We start from the raw sequence: 14,620 nt of genomic DNA on the forward strand, positions 1-14,620 counted from the left end.
ATTTTGGGAAAAAATTTTAGGGTGCTCTCCTGACGACTTATTAAATGAATCGTGTTGGTTTGACGATCTAGACGAAGGTTTTTTTTAAAGACATATAAGCGACATACTAAAATTTGAGGATATTTTGCGATTTTTCATGTGTATTAGCCTATGGATTGATGGGTGAGTGTGGACGTTTGAATGGGTTTTGGGTGAAACTTTTTGGACGAGCTCCTGACGACCTATTAAATGGATCATGCTTATATAGAGGGGAGGCCAGAGTTTTTCTAAGACATATGAGCGAAATACTAAAAATTGAGAATTTTTTCGTTGATGGCTTATTAAATTGATTGAGCTGCTTTGGCGGGGTCGGGGGGCCATTTTTCAAGTTAGATGGATGAAACAATAAAAATTGTGGGGGGTTTTGTGACTTTCAATGGGTGTTAGCCCACGATTTCAAGGGTGGACACGAGATTCGATAAAAAATTTAGATAAAAATTCTCGGGTGGTCCCCTGACTACCTATTAAATAGATCTGATTACTTTGACAGGTTCGGATGAGCTATTTTCCAAGTTAAAGGGGTGATACAACAAGAATTACGATTTTTTGCAACTTTCAGAGGGTGTTAAACAACGATTCGGGGGTGGGCTTGGGCTTCGAGAAGTATTTTGGGCAAAACTTCTGGATCGGTCCCCTAATTACCTGTTGAATAGATTGAGTTATTTTGGCGGGGTCAGAGGAGCTATTTTCCAAGTCAAACTAGCTAAACTGCAGAAATTACAGACTTTTTGCGACTTTTGATGGGTGTTAACCCATGGTTCGAGGAGTGGGCTTGGGTTTGAAAAATATTTGAGGCAAAACTTCTAGGGCGGTCACCTGACAACTTTTTAAATGGATCGAGTTGCTTTGGCTGGATCAGGAGAGCAATTTGTCAAGTCAAACAGGTAAAATGGAAGGAATTACAGGTTTTTTTTGACTTTCGGTGGGTGTTAGCCCACTATTTGGGGGGTGGGCTCAGGCTTCGAGAAAAAATTTGGGCAAAATTTCTTGGGCGGTCCCCCAACGGCCTATTAAATGAACCGAGTTGCTTGACAGGGTTGGGAGAGCATTTTCCAAGTCAAAAAGGTGAAACGATAGGAATTGCGGGGGTGTTAGCCCACAGTTGGGGTGGGGGAGTTGTCCCTTAATGGTCTATTAAATAGATCAAGTTGCTTTGTCGGAGCCGAGAACGCCCTTTGCCATGTCAAACAGCAAAACGATAGGAATTGCGATTTTTGTGACTTTCAGTGGGCATTAGCCCATGATTTGAGGAGTGGGATCGGGCTTCAGAAAAATTTTGGGCGAAACTTCCCAGGTGTTCCCTGACGGTCAATTAAATAGATCAGGTTGCTTTGACAGGGTTGGGGGAGCCATTTTTCAAGTTAAACGGGCCAAACGACGGGAATTATGAGTGTTTTGCGATTTTCGGTGGGTGTTAGCCCATGGTTTGGGGATGGGCTTGGGCTTCTGAAATCTTTTTTGGTGAAACTTCTCGAGCTATCCCACGATAGCCTACTATATGGACCGGGTTGCTTTGGCAGGGTCGGGGGATTCATTTTTTAAATCAAACGTGCGAAACGACAGAAATTGTGCATTTTTTGCGACTTTCAATGGGTTAGCCTATAATTTGGGGAGTGGGCTCAGGCTCCAAAAAAAAAAATTGGACGGAACTTCTCGAATGATCCCTTGACGACCTATTTAATTGAGAGGCTTATGAAACTACGGGTGTTCAAGATTTGGACAAAAATCAATTCAAATCAAAAAATCGAATCAAATTAATAAAATAAATTAACTTTTATTTGGTTTTGCTTTGGATTTTTTGTTTTTAAAAAATAGTAAATAAAGAAAAAATTGTTATGAAATATAAAGGTAGAATAAGAATAAATTGAGAGAAGAGAGGAGCTTGTTGATTTTAGTTTAAGGGTGAGAGGAATAATTTACAATAAAAAGACCCCATCTATAAATAGACATTATACATACATACTCATTCACTAAATATTTAGATTTTCACTATATCTTGATAGACATTAATTATAATGTAAATATATTTATAGTACTTATCCTTGAATTTTTAATTGATTGATAATGTGGCTCGTAGAAAACAATTATTGAGAAAAAAATCTAGTGAAGGTAAAAGAAAATACATCTCTTAATACACATTTTAATTGCCTCATTAAAAACTTTACAAGAAAATTCAGTGGGACAAAATCTTAAAAAGAAAAAGAGTACAACGCAATAAGCTCCTCCTGATGAGTACATCAATTCAAAGATTGAATCTTCACATATCAATTTTGTACATCATCTTCTCGAAAGCTGTAGTTTGTAGAGACTTGATGAATAAATCAATCATATAATCACTCGAACACTTTTGTTGCTTTCTCTTGAGCAATAAGAGATCATCTTTAGGGATAAATTACAATGAAGAGAGCAGTTAAAAAACTCTTAAATTTTTTCTAAAAAATAGACATTTTATAACTTGAGAGATATTCCCTGTATCTTCATAGATATTTATTATAATATATATAAATTTATAATAAAAACTATCTAATTTTTTTATAATATTTTAAAATTTTGAATTAAACAACTCAAACTTCATACTAATAAATAAGTTTTGACAATAACAATCAAAGTAATGTATTGCAAATAAATCTCTAACATCTTATTCACTAGAATTATTTCTTACTTTTATGAAGAATCATATTAATATGTGAATTTAGAGTTTAGATATTTTTTAAAAATATCACATCAAAAATAATTTAATATGCAATAACAAAAAAATAACTTTAAATTATTATTTTTGTATGCGTGTGTATATATTAAATGTCTCTTATTCAAATCACGTTGTTGATGTTGTCGGAAGTGCATTGTTAGAGTCAGAGGTTGATGTACTGGTACTGGATGTGATCTAAATAACCTCTTTCCAAAAGAAAAATCGATCTTTTTTGTGAAATCTATAGATTTTTTGGTGAGAATCTGACTCTCCTCAAACGAAGGGTACGAAATATACCTTATCATCTGAGAAGACTGTGGCTTGAAGCAAATCCGTCTTATGTAAACATGACTATTGTTTACACGTATGAAGATAAAACTTTGAATTCGTTATAAGATCCAAGATGTATTTGATTTTATATTTATTATGAAATTATTGTCAATTTATTTTATTTTTAAATGTTGAATTACTTATCGATTTCATTTATTATCTATAATATATTAAAAGTGTAAAGACCCTTAGAAAAGTAATTTGAACTTTTTGCCCTTCATTAAAAGTATTCATAAACAAAATTGTTTTTCACTTATTTTCTTTAATTATTAATTAATTATCAAAAAATTCCACAATCCTAAAAATAGTTGAATTTCTATAGTCCTATACTAATTCAAATAGGATAATAGAATCCTATACTAATTCAAATTGGACTATAGTACATATTATTTATATTAAAAAGTCTTATTGCATTCTCTGCAAAGCAACACATGGATAATCGACGCTCAAATTTTTGCAGCAGCAAGATGTTAGCTATTGTTTTCCGGAATCTCTAATTATATTCTCCATTCCATTTTGTTTCAATTAGAGCTGTTCCAAAACTAAAAGTTTTTGAAAGTTTCCAACTTGTTCCTACTAAATTATGAGATAAATTTCTTGGTAATAATTCATCATGCATTTTTTTCTCTAACTAACTAAATATTATCTCCGAATTTTGATGCGTAAATAAGATGTAGCTACTGCCTTAATTCTTTGATATCAATAATTGTTATTTAATATTCTTTCTTCTGTCTAATTTAGTATTTTTTTCAAATATTATTTGTCGCGGTTTTGGATTAGACTAAGATGAATTCGATAATTAAATATAATTCAAGGAAATCAAATTTTGTATTGAATATTTTCTCTCTTTTTTTTCTTTTAGGTATTTTGTATGCTTGAGATATCAATGGAATTTATAGTTCAATAATAGATGAATAAACTTTGTGATGGAGATCGAAGAAGATGTTGTTTGTTGGGTGACTAATAATAGGAGGATTCTTTCAACTTCGAGGTTAGCTTTCAACTTTTTGCTTAGTTTTATTGTTTTTGTGGAACACTTAATGATGTGTTTGTTTTTGATATGATCACATTATCTTCTATATTACTATTAAATTTGTATTTGGATTATATATATTTGGTTGTTAATTTTGAATATATTTTCTCTTTTTTTTTTTCCTTTTAGGTATTTTGTCTGCTCAAGGTATCAATGAAATCTACAGTTGAATAATAGATGAATAAATTTTGTGATGCATCTCTCTCAGCCTCTAGCAGCAAAGAAAAGAGGTACCGCATGACATACAAAAGTGACGATCCATTAAAGAAGTTTAATTTGAAGATTTAGTTTTTGTCTTGAAAAAGATTATCTATGTGTATAATTAAATTCTAAACAACTAATGCTTTAGGACTTCAATTCCCAAACTAGAAACTCAATTGAAGAGTATAAGCTACCACGTTTAAATCAGCCTACTTATTACTTCTTGGAAACAATTAAACTAAAGTAAGGGCATGCTATATGGTTAATCGAGGTGTAGCAGTCAAAAGGTCAATAAAACATGGCTTAAAGTAAGGGCATGCTATATGGTTAATCGAGGTGTAGCAGTCAAAAGGTCAATAAAACATGGCTCAAGGGTAAGATTGTTGATAATTGTAAGAGTTGTAGATAAGCAATAAGCACCATAGCCTCGTTGCTTAGCTTAGTTCTCTCTTTGTCAGTTGCGTAATGTGTAGTATAATTTCTTTATAATAAGAAAACCATTTCGATGTCTAGAGAAAAAAACTCACTCATAAAGTTTTTAACATTATACAATTATGTTAAATTTATATATGATGCAACCACATGCAATTAGTAAAATGTATTGAGCTATCGTAATCATTATAATAACTGATAAAGAATATTCGTGCAACGCACGTACGTAAAAACTATGTATGTATGTATATATGTATGTGTGTGTATCTATAATCTAATCTATAATATATTAAAAGTGTGAAGATCTTTAGAAAAGTGATTTAAACTTTTAGACCTTCATTAAAAGACTCCACAATAGACAAAACTATCATTTATCATTCTACTAAATTATTATTTAATTATTTTGTAATTCTTTAGGTGTCTCATTAAAATTTGGTTATTAATCTTTCTCTATTTAAACATAATTAAAAATGCTATTGATTTTCAATTATTAATTCACCTTCCTTATTTAAACACAACTTAAAATACTATTGTTTTATAATTATTAATAAACCTTCGAGAAACTAATCAAATATGAACTTTAATACTAACAAAATACTACTTTAATAGTTATTGTTGATTGAATTTGTGAGTCCCTTTTTAACAATAATTTAACAAAAATAGGAAGGTTATTTTGACAAGAATTTTACTTAAAATAGAAAACAAATTAAGTAAATTTTATTTATTAATATTAGCATCCAAGTAATTGTATGAATCTTTGTCTCTTTACTTTTCTATTTAATTTGTATTTGTATTTTTTTTGCACTTTGAAATTCTTTTTATCAGCTATTGGTCATTCATTGCTTTTAAACGTTGGTTTGATTCCCTAATTATCTGATTTTTTACGTGTGCTTTGTCATATTTTGAGATTCTATCATAATTTATGTTTGATAGGTTGTGACCTCACCTGCAAGAATGCGGTAAGGATAAAAATTTCAATTCAAATTCAAAGCTTCAAAAGAACACAGATAATTGAGGTATAACTTCAATCAATTTAATTAACATATGATTTATTATTTTCGAAAGTTAGATGATCTATCTACACTTATTATTTAAGGGCAAATAATTCTCACAATAATTTTTTTGATCGATCATATGTGGGTCAATTGATTTTGATTTCGAAGATATATACAATATTAATTTTGAGTAATTGAAGAAAGTAAAAAGTTTATCCATGTGCGATCATTAGCTGTAGCAAGGTAAATGAGTGATGTTGGACAAAATTGAAAGATAATAATATATTCTTACAAAGTATTTTTTTATTTGTGTTTTCTTAATTTTATGACTTTTTTCTCCCTTTCTCTTATATTTTATATTATGAATATTAGTCTCAACCCTAAATTGGATCATAGAGTACTAACTATAGTTATATTTTAATTTAATATGACGTATACGTACAACAAATGCTCCTTTGTGGTTTAATTTTTCTTTAAATTTTTTTTGATGAGCAAAAATTTTTTAATTCATTAAATTTTTCATTTTGTTTATAGATTTATTGCTTAAGATGAAACACTTTCCGTGTCATATTATACCTTTAAAATAGATACAACATTTATTGCAATTTCATTGTTATTTTTTAATAATTTTATTTCTTTAAATATAATTATATTTATCAACACAAGGCATACGTGCAAAACACGTACAATTGACTAGTTAATAAAAATGTAGAGAAAATATATCAACCATAAGATGGAAAAAAGAAATTCTGATATCTCCTAAGCAAAAAAATAAAATAAAATTGTAATGCTTCAGTTTTTTAAACCTCTTTAGTGTACCTTATTTCAAAGCATTACTATTCGAATATGTAACGATTTTAAATATCAAGATCCCAAGTCACATTTCTGTCTCATAGAATTAGGCGTAAAAAATGATTGAATTTAAATTCACTTATGATTTATGAATAAAATAATATTCTTATTTAAAGTTTGTCTAAGGTAATTTTGAGTCTACCTTATTTATACTTTATTTTCTTTCAAAGGATATAACTTTTAGTAATGACGATGTAGGGTTCTTCTTTCCTGTTTGTGTATATTATAATTTTTGTTAATTATATATAATCAATTTATTGTAAAGTTGGAGTACTTTTTTTTATCACAAGTAAATGGAGAGAGTATCTAATTAATTTGGCATGTTAATCATCAATGGGTGTTTGGATTCTTCCAACACACTCAACGGTTGATGATCATAAAGAGTTTTTGAAAGTAGAAGAGTATTTTTCAATACTGAAAATTCCGTACATATACCTGAGGAAAAAGTTCAGGTATTTTTAGCTATCAAGTGCTCCTTCGTAAAGTAAGCAATGGTTCATGAAAATGTGTATCACTTCGGAATAGTCATATCTGTCTATACCGAGATAGTGTGTCTTTTTTAACAGTCATGTTCGACCGAACAGACACCCTTTTTTCGAAACAGTGTGTCATTTTCTCAATGGGTTGTGACCTTTTCAAGGCATGTTTTTGCATGCATGTTCATGAAGAAAATATTTTTCGTTGGATTTTTAGATTAAAAATTTCACTTGCTTTTTCAAGTTTCAAATAAACTTTGTCTAAAAAGTTATCCAAAGCCGAGCAACACAACGACGCGAGGCACCTCTTGTTTAGTATTTCTTAAACTTACTCGATTTATCCTTTTTTATATAAAAAAATTATTTTTTCTACAAATAATATTTAAATCTTTTAGAAAAATCTATAATCTATTATTACTAAAAATAAAATGAGGCCCCTCAAATTCGGGGATCTAAGGGGGCGCCTTTTTCCTATAAGGTAGAGCCGCCCTTGAGACCCAACGATCAAAGATCGAAATATATAATTAAGTTAGAAATAACTAATACTATTATAAATAAAGTTTATTTTCCACTCCTATTTGATAAGAAATGTATTACTACTATTTAACTAAGTATATGACACTCGTTAAAATAATTCAAATAATCAATTAGTGATATTACTAATTAAATCGTGAACACGCAAGATGAAATATCAAATATTGCTCCACAGAATTCAAGGCAAAAAAAATATGAAAAGCTATACTATAGTCTATAGAAATTAACAAATATATAACATTATAATATTTCTTTTTTGGTTTTCGACTCGTAATTATTAATTACCTTTTTTCAATATTTTTTCAATCTATCGCTATCTCTCCTCGTACCCCTACGTATATCAAGCTTCTCGAACCTCCTCACTGGGATATCAAGTCTCTTTTGGAGATAAATTGCGCGTCAAGCCTCACTCCATGTCTGCCTCATGGCTTGCATCACTAAATTTACACTCCAAATATTTCACTTTTGTCCTGCTCAACCTAAAGGTTAAAAAAAATGGCTATAGTAAAACAAAAAATGACAACCTAAAAATTGTGATAGAAGAAAATTGAAAGTATTAACATTGTATTTTAACTAAGAATAGAATACTATACAACCATCCAAAGAGAGTCAACCAACTTGTAAGTGTTAAATGATCCAAGCTAATCATCAATTTGGAGTCAAGTTCCTAAAAAAGTTTCAATCAAAGTTACCTATGTCAAACAATCATTTTGTTCCTCAAACAAAATTAGAGCCGTCAATATGGGTAGGCTTGTTGGGTCGATCCGACCCGACTTGTAATTTGATGGATTTAGGCTTCAATTTTTGCAGTTCCGACTCAGATAAGCCCATGGTCCGTGGGGCTTGAGCAATGTGGGTTGGGCTAACACATACGATGGCCCGTGAGTCAAATACATACAACTATTTAGATTGCTTATTAGTATTTTTATTTTGTTCGAAGGATATCATGTCAAAAGTTATTTAATTTCGCTATTAGGAGTATTTTTTGGGGTGTCGGAGACTTGATTAACAAGTACTAACACTATGTAATATTATCTAGTAATATTTAGATTTATTAACATTCTAAAATTAAATTATAAAATATCATTTTTTAAAGGGCAAAATTCAGAAATAGCATACTTATCCCCTTAATTATGAGTTTCATAGCAACAATTTCATAATTACATAATATAGCAACTTGTATTTTGTATTTTTGCAAACTGTTGCTATAAAAATACAAATACATATGATTTTTACTGCCCTTATGATCGATATGTATTTTGTATTTTTGCAAACTGTTGCTACAAAAATACAAATACATACAAATACATATGCTACAAAATGTAATTTGATAAAAGTGTTGTTATTTTTTGTAATTTAATACTTAAGTATGCTACTTTATGTAATTTTTCCTTATTTAAAAGGGAAAAGGACACCACATAGCTTTTTTTAAAAGTAATGGACAATAATAGTCCACCTTTTCCTTTTTGGACAAAAGTAACACTTCGGCTGTATTTAATACCATTTATTAGCCTTCTACACGCACCCTAATAAGCCAAACACTAAAGGATAAAAAATCTATACACGTCCTTTGCAGTTGTTCTTTGGGAGAACAACTTGTACCTACAATTCACGTTACATGGTATCCTTTTCTTTGTTCTTTTTCCAAAAAAAAAAGAAATACAGTAACTGGTACCTACAGTTCACGCTAAAGGATAAAGATTTGTACTGATGAAAATCAAGAAAAAGGTTAGTATTGATACCAAATTAGCTGGTAGAGGGACCAGATATGATCCTAAATTTGTTGCTACTGATGATGCTTTTGAAGATTTACCAAATTCTAATGTTCGATTGAAGGATTTGAAGAATGTTAATGCTAGTCCTAGTCGAATTACTAGGTCTCGAGGTAAATTAGTTGGTGATCCATCAATGGCAAAACAAAAAAATTCGCTAAAAAAAGGACACAAATAGATTTGAGTGAGGATTCAGATCTTGTTGTTATTCAAAAAAAAACTAAAAAAAATAGTGATTCAAAAAATGATGAAGATGATGGTAATTCATCTAAAGGAAAGGAGAAGATAACTGTTAATGATGAAGGAGATGCTCCCATAAAAACAAAAAAAAGGAATCAATCAAATGACGGAGAAGATGATGCTCAATCATCCAAAAAGAAAAGTAAAAAAGTTCCTTGGAAGAGAAAAATACCCAAATTGACTGATTTTGAGGTACATTGTTTGTGCTTTGTATGTATTAATTATGTCTGATAGATGTTCAATTGTTGTGTTGAATTTGTGTATATTTGAAATATGTGTGTTATTGATGTATATAATATGTGTCAGTGTTGTATATGAAATGTATTGGGTAGTGATGTTTTTGAAATTTAGTGTACATTGACTGTACAACTGTTTGTGTATCAGGAATGTATAAGAACTGTATATAGTTTGAATATTTATATTGCAACTCTATAAAATTAAAAAACATTGTTGTAATAAGAGTACAATTAGTGTACATTGACTGTATTTGTGTATCAGGATTGTATAAGAACTGTGTATAGTTTAAATATTTATACTGTAAGAGTAAAATTTGCAACACTATTATAATGAATATTGTATGAGTAAAACTAGTGTACATTGACTGTATTACTATTTGTGTATCGGGATTGTATAAGAACTGTGTATAGTTTTCATATTTATACTGTAAGAGTAAAATTAGTATACATTGACTGTATGACTATTTGTGTATCAGGATTGTATAAGAACTGTGTATAATTTGAATATTTATATTGTTACTGTGTAAAATTAGCAACAGTGTCGTAATGAATACTATATGAGTAATATATGTAGCTTTTTGAAATACTTATACCTAAAAGTACACTTATGTATTGCAGGTTTGGAATTTGTTTCTTGGTCCATCTGATCATTACAAGTGTCAGCTCAGCGTCCACACAAACTGTGCTATTGTGACTGCGTTGAAATCTAAGTTGGACAAGAAACAACTTAATTTGTTTAAGAATAGTTTCTTTAGGTATTTCTTATCTTTACCAAATATTTTTCCTCAAAATCAACTTATCCTTGGAATGTTGCTTAGGAAACTTGTTTGTGAGAGAGATGATGAAATATGGATTAAAGTGAATAACACTAGGTTACGTTTCGGCTTACAAGATTTTGCTATAATTAGTGGCTTAAAATGTACTGGAAATTACAATAATGAGTTTGCTGTTAGTGAAGAAAGTAAGCTGATGGACTTGTATTTTTCAGGAAAGTCCAATGTCACAAAGCTTGATTTAGAAGAGTGTTTCATGGGAAAAAAGTGGCGATGTGATGAAGATGCTTTACAAATTTCTGTTTTGTTCTTCATTTATTCTTTTATTTTTCTGTCACGTATAGTTATGTTATAACTAAGAATGATTTCTTATTGGTTGAATCTGGGAACTACAAAACATTTCCTTGGGGAAAATTATGTTTACATCTATTGTTGGAGTCAATGAATTCTAAGGTTTATTAGCGAAAACCTATGTATCGTTGTGCTGGTTTCCCTCTTGCATTTCAGTGTTGGTTTTATGAGTGTTGTCCTTATGCCGATGGCTATCTTGCTGACCGAGTGGGCGATGGTGTGCCACGTATGCTGAATTGGTTTGTAAAGTATAGACCAACATACAAGAAGGTCAAGTCTATATTTTTTGTATGTGTAGGTTATATTGAATAATAGTACGCCGACAGTTTTTGAAAAAATAATCCTTCAATTACCTGATTTCAAATCTGTGGATGCGGTTGTGCACTCTGTTAATTTACCTAGCATAAGTAAATAAGAATGTAATCAGTCGAGGTCAAATCATGAATTGGCACTTTTGAGAAATGATGTTAAAATGGTATGTCGAAGATTTTTATTAATATTTGTATGTTTTTGTTAACTAATGTGTTGACTTTTTTCTTTTATGTTTAGTTAACGGAAAAGGTTTTCTCGATGGATAAGTTTATGAAATCCCCATTTGAATTGATTTTTTGAGCTCTAGATATAAAGAATGCGCCTAAGGTATTCTTTTTCTAAATTTCTCCTGTTTTTTTAACAAAACTTATATACACTATTGTACTTATTTTACAAAGTTTTTTTTATAGGTTGGTATATCAATTGGTGATAACGATGGTGACAACTCAAATGAAAAATACGATGAGAGACCTAATGTTGGTGGTACAGGTGATGATCAAGTTAATGATCCACCTAATGTGGGACAACAAAATGATGTTGTACCGGAAGTGGATCATATAAGTGACAATTTGATGGATGATATAGGGAAAACAGCAGATTGTGTAGGTGGTGACGTAATTGAACATTTGGTGGATGATGTTGGAGAGAAAGTTAATTTTGTAGGTGATTGTGTAGGTGGTTTTGTCGATGTTGATTCTGTGGTTGAAACTTTTAAGGATGGTTCTTGGAAGAATTTTCCAAATTTTTATTTATTGAAGTTCACACAAAGCTCAGCTGAAAATAAGGATATAGGGGAGGGTAGAAATAGTCAGGTTGATAGTGATTGGTCTAATTTTACTGATTCTGAAGTGACTAAATTTACTCAACCTTTTCGTGATCAAAAGAAACAAAAAGAAGGTGATGTGGCAGTGCTTAGCCAGGATGAGCTTGACTAGTTAGAAATTCCAGACGCTGAAATTTTTAAGTTCACTCAACCCGATAAGAGTGTTGCAACAACTGATGCAACTGATTTAGTATGTGATAATGTTAGAAAAGTTGATGCAACTGCAAGTGATAATGTTAAAGGGATTGAGGAAAACATGGTGGCTGCGTCTGTTATGTTGGATGAAACACCTGCTATTCTTCGCCGATTACGTAATCCAGCGGCAGTATGTGAATCTCAAATTTTGGCAAAATTTGATTCTGGTTGTGGCAAAGTTGAAGGCCAATTGTTGACACCTAATTTTTGCCCTCCGCAATCCAATTTAATTTCGAGTTTCTTCAATTTTAAAATAAAATCACAACAATTATTCTGTTCAAATAAATGCTGATTGAACTTGAAAATTAATTCAAATGGATAAAATCTTAGTTTTAAATATGATTTGCTCTCAAAATATTTTATTTGGAGGAATATTTGTTGGATTTTTACCAAATTAAGAAACTTGAGGTTAATTTGTTACTTGATTCGTGTCAGATTGTGATTCAATTTAGCGAACAAATTAAATATGACCTTAATTGAAATCAAATTGGCCCAATTGTGATGCAATTGACCAATAGACATTCTATTTGGCTGTAATTTAAATAAGTCGTTTAAATTGTAATTCAATCTTAATCCCAAAAGTTACCTTTTCTTGATTGGGATTATTTTAATCCGATCAAATTTAATTATGATTATTTTAATCTAATTAAATTTAATTATGGTTATTTAATAACCCAATTAAATTTACTTAGGGTTATTTAATAACCCAATTAGATTTAATTGGGATTATTAAATAACCCTCAAATCCGGCCCATTTACCTTCACCCACCAGAAGCCCATCAATAATAAGCCATCAAACCACAGCAACAACCGGCCCAATAACCCATTCTTTCTTACCCGGCCCAGCATTTATTCTCTTCTTTATCACAAAACCACAAACAAGAATGACCTTCAACCCCAACAACTCATAACCAACCCTTCTATGGCTCCCTTCACGCGCCTCACGCAAAATCGTACGAACGAGACTCGAGGATGTTCTAGAACGCGCATAGGTGTTTCCCCTAACGTTTAGCTCCGTAAATTTTGGGATAATAGTATGAACCAGGTACACATTTGATTGTTTTCTATTGGTTTCGGATGAGAATCCATTTGGCTCACTTTTAATTGGTCCACCATTTCCAAATTGGTACAGCTGCTGATGAAATGCCAAGCTGGAAAAGGGATTACGAATTTGAAATCCCAGGAGACCCTTTCTTCCACCTTCTATATATAGGAGGGCCTTTGTTTCACCAAAAGGGAGAAAAAAAAAGGTTGAAACGAGAGGATTTTTTTTCTTTCTAGGGTCGAATTTTTTGGTTTGGAAATTTTCAGGGGCGATTTTTTCTATCTGGTCACTGTTCATAGGTTTCTAGTTTGAAAGCTAGCATCAATTTTTGGTTTGAAGATTGGGGTTCAAATTTTGTTGGGAATCTTGAAAACAAAATTTATTTTGTGAAGATCTCCTCGTTCACTTCTTCTTCTTGAGGATGATTGATTAACTATAAATTCTCGAGTCGACAACATCGTCTCTCGGTGATAACATCCCGCTGATAGCTTGAGTCCGGTTTGCTGCTCCTTGAAAACTATCGATTGGGTCAGAATTCTCAAATGACTGGTTTCTTGTGGTGATGAATCCAACAAAAGCCCAAAGTCCCAATTTGCTGCACCTAAAAAGGTTAGCGTCCTTTCTTTTGTTGTTTCTTGTTCATGGTGTGTTTTCCTTCTCTTGTTACCATTTTTTGAAGATTTAGGACAGTAGTCGAATCCTGCATTTGATTGTGATGCCATTTTTGCTGTTATAGCATTTAGGCATGGTTATAGCATTACGATTGTTGCTTTGATAGTTGAATTTCACAGTTAAATGAGAATGAATGTGGTCTTGTTTGATGTCTTCAATATCAAAAATCCATGTAGTTTGTAAGTTCTTTCTGGAGTTTGATTTGTGTTCAGGGACTGACTTCGTGGTCTAAAACTCTTAAAAGTTTTGCAAGATCACTTTTTGAGAATTGTTGCATTCGCCTCATTCTCAAAAAATTGTTATAGATCGAGGAGCCAAGTTTTGTGTGTCATGTTGTTTCATGTTCGGTTTAAAGCTTGTTGTTCAAATAGTAGCTTTGTTTTTCTTTATTTTTTTGGGGGGTTGTCTTATCATCCTCGCGACCTTCAGTAGCTTGGTATTTCTTTGGACAAAGAATGGAAACTTTAAGGGCTTGTCCTGTTTATTTTGGGGTTTTCTGTTTAGCATTTGATTGTATTAATTTAAGCACAACTCGCATGGTCTCTTTGTTTCATGGTATCGCAAGGGCTTGTGAATTTGTGTAATACCAATCCTGAGGATCTCCAGTATCTTATATTTTG

The sequence above is a fragment of the Capsicum annuum genome, chromosome 12 (genome assembly GCF_002878395.1).
Source record: "Capsicum annuum cultivar UCD-10X-F1 chromosome 12, UCD10Xv1.1, whole genome shotgun sequence".
Taxonomy (NCBI): Eukaryota; Viridiplantae; Streptophyta; class Magnoliopsida; order Solanales; family Solanaceae; genus Capsicum; species Capsicum annuum.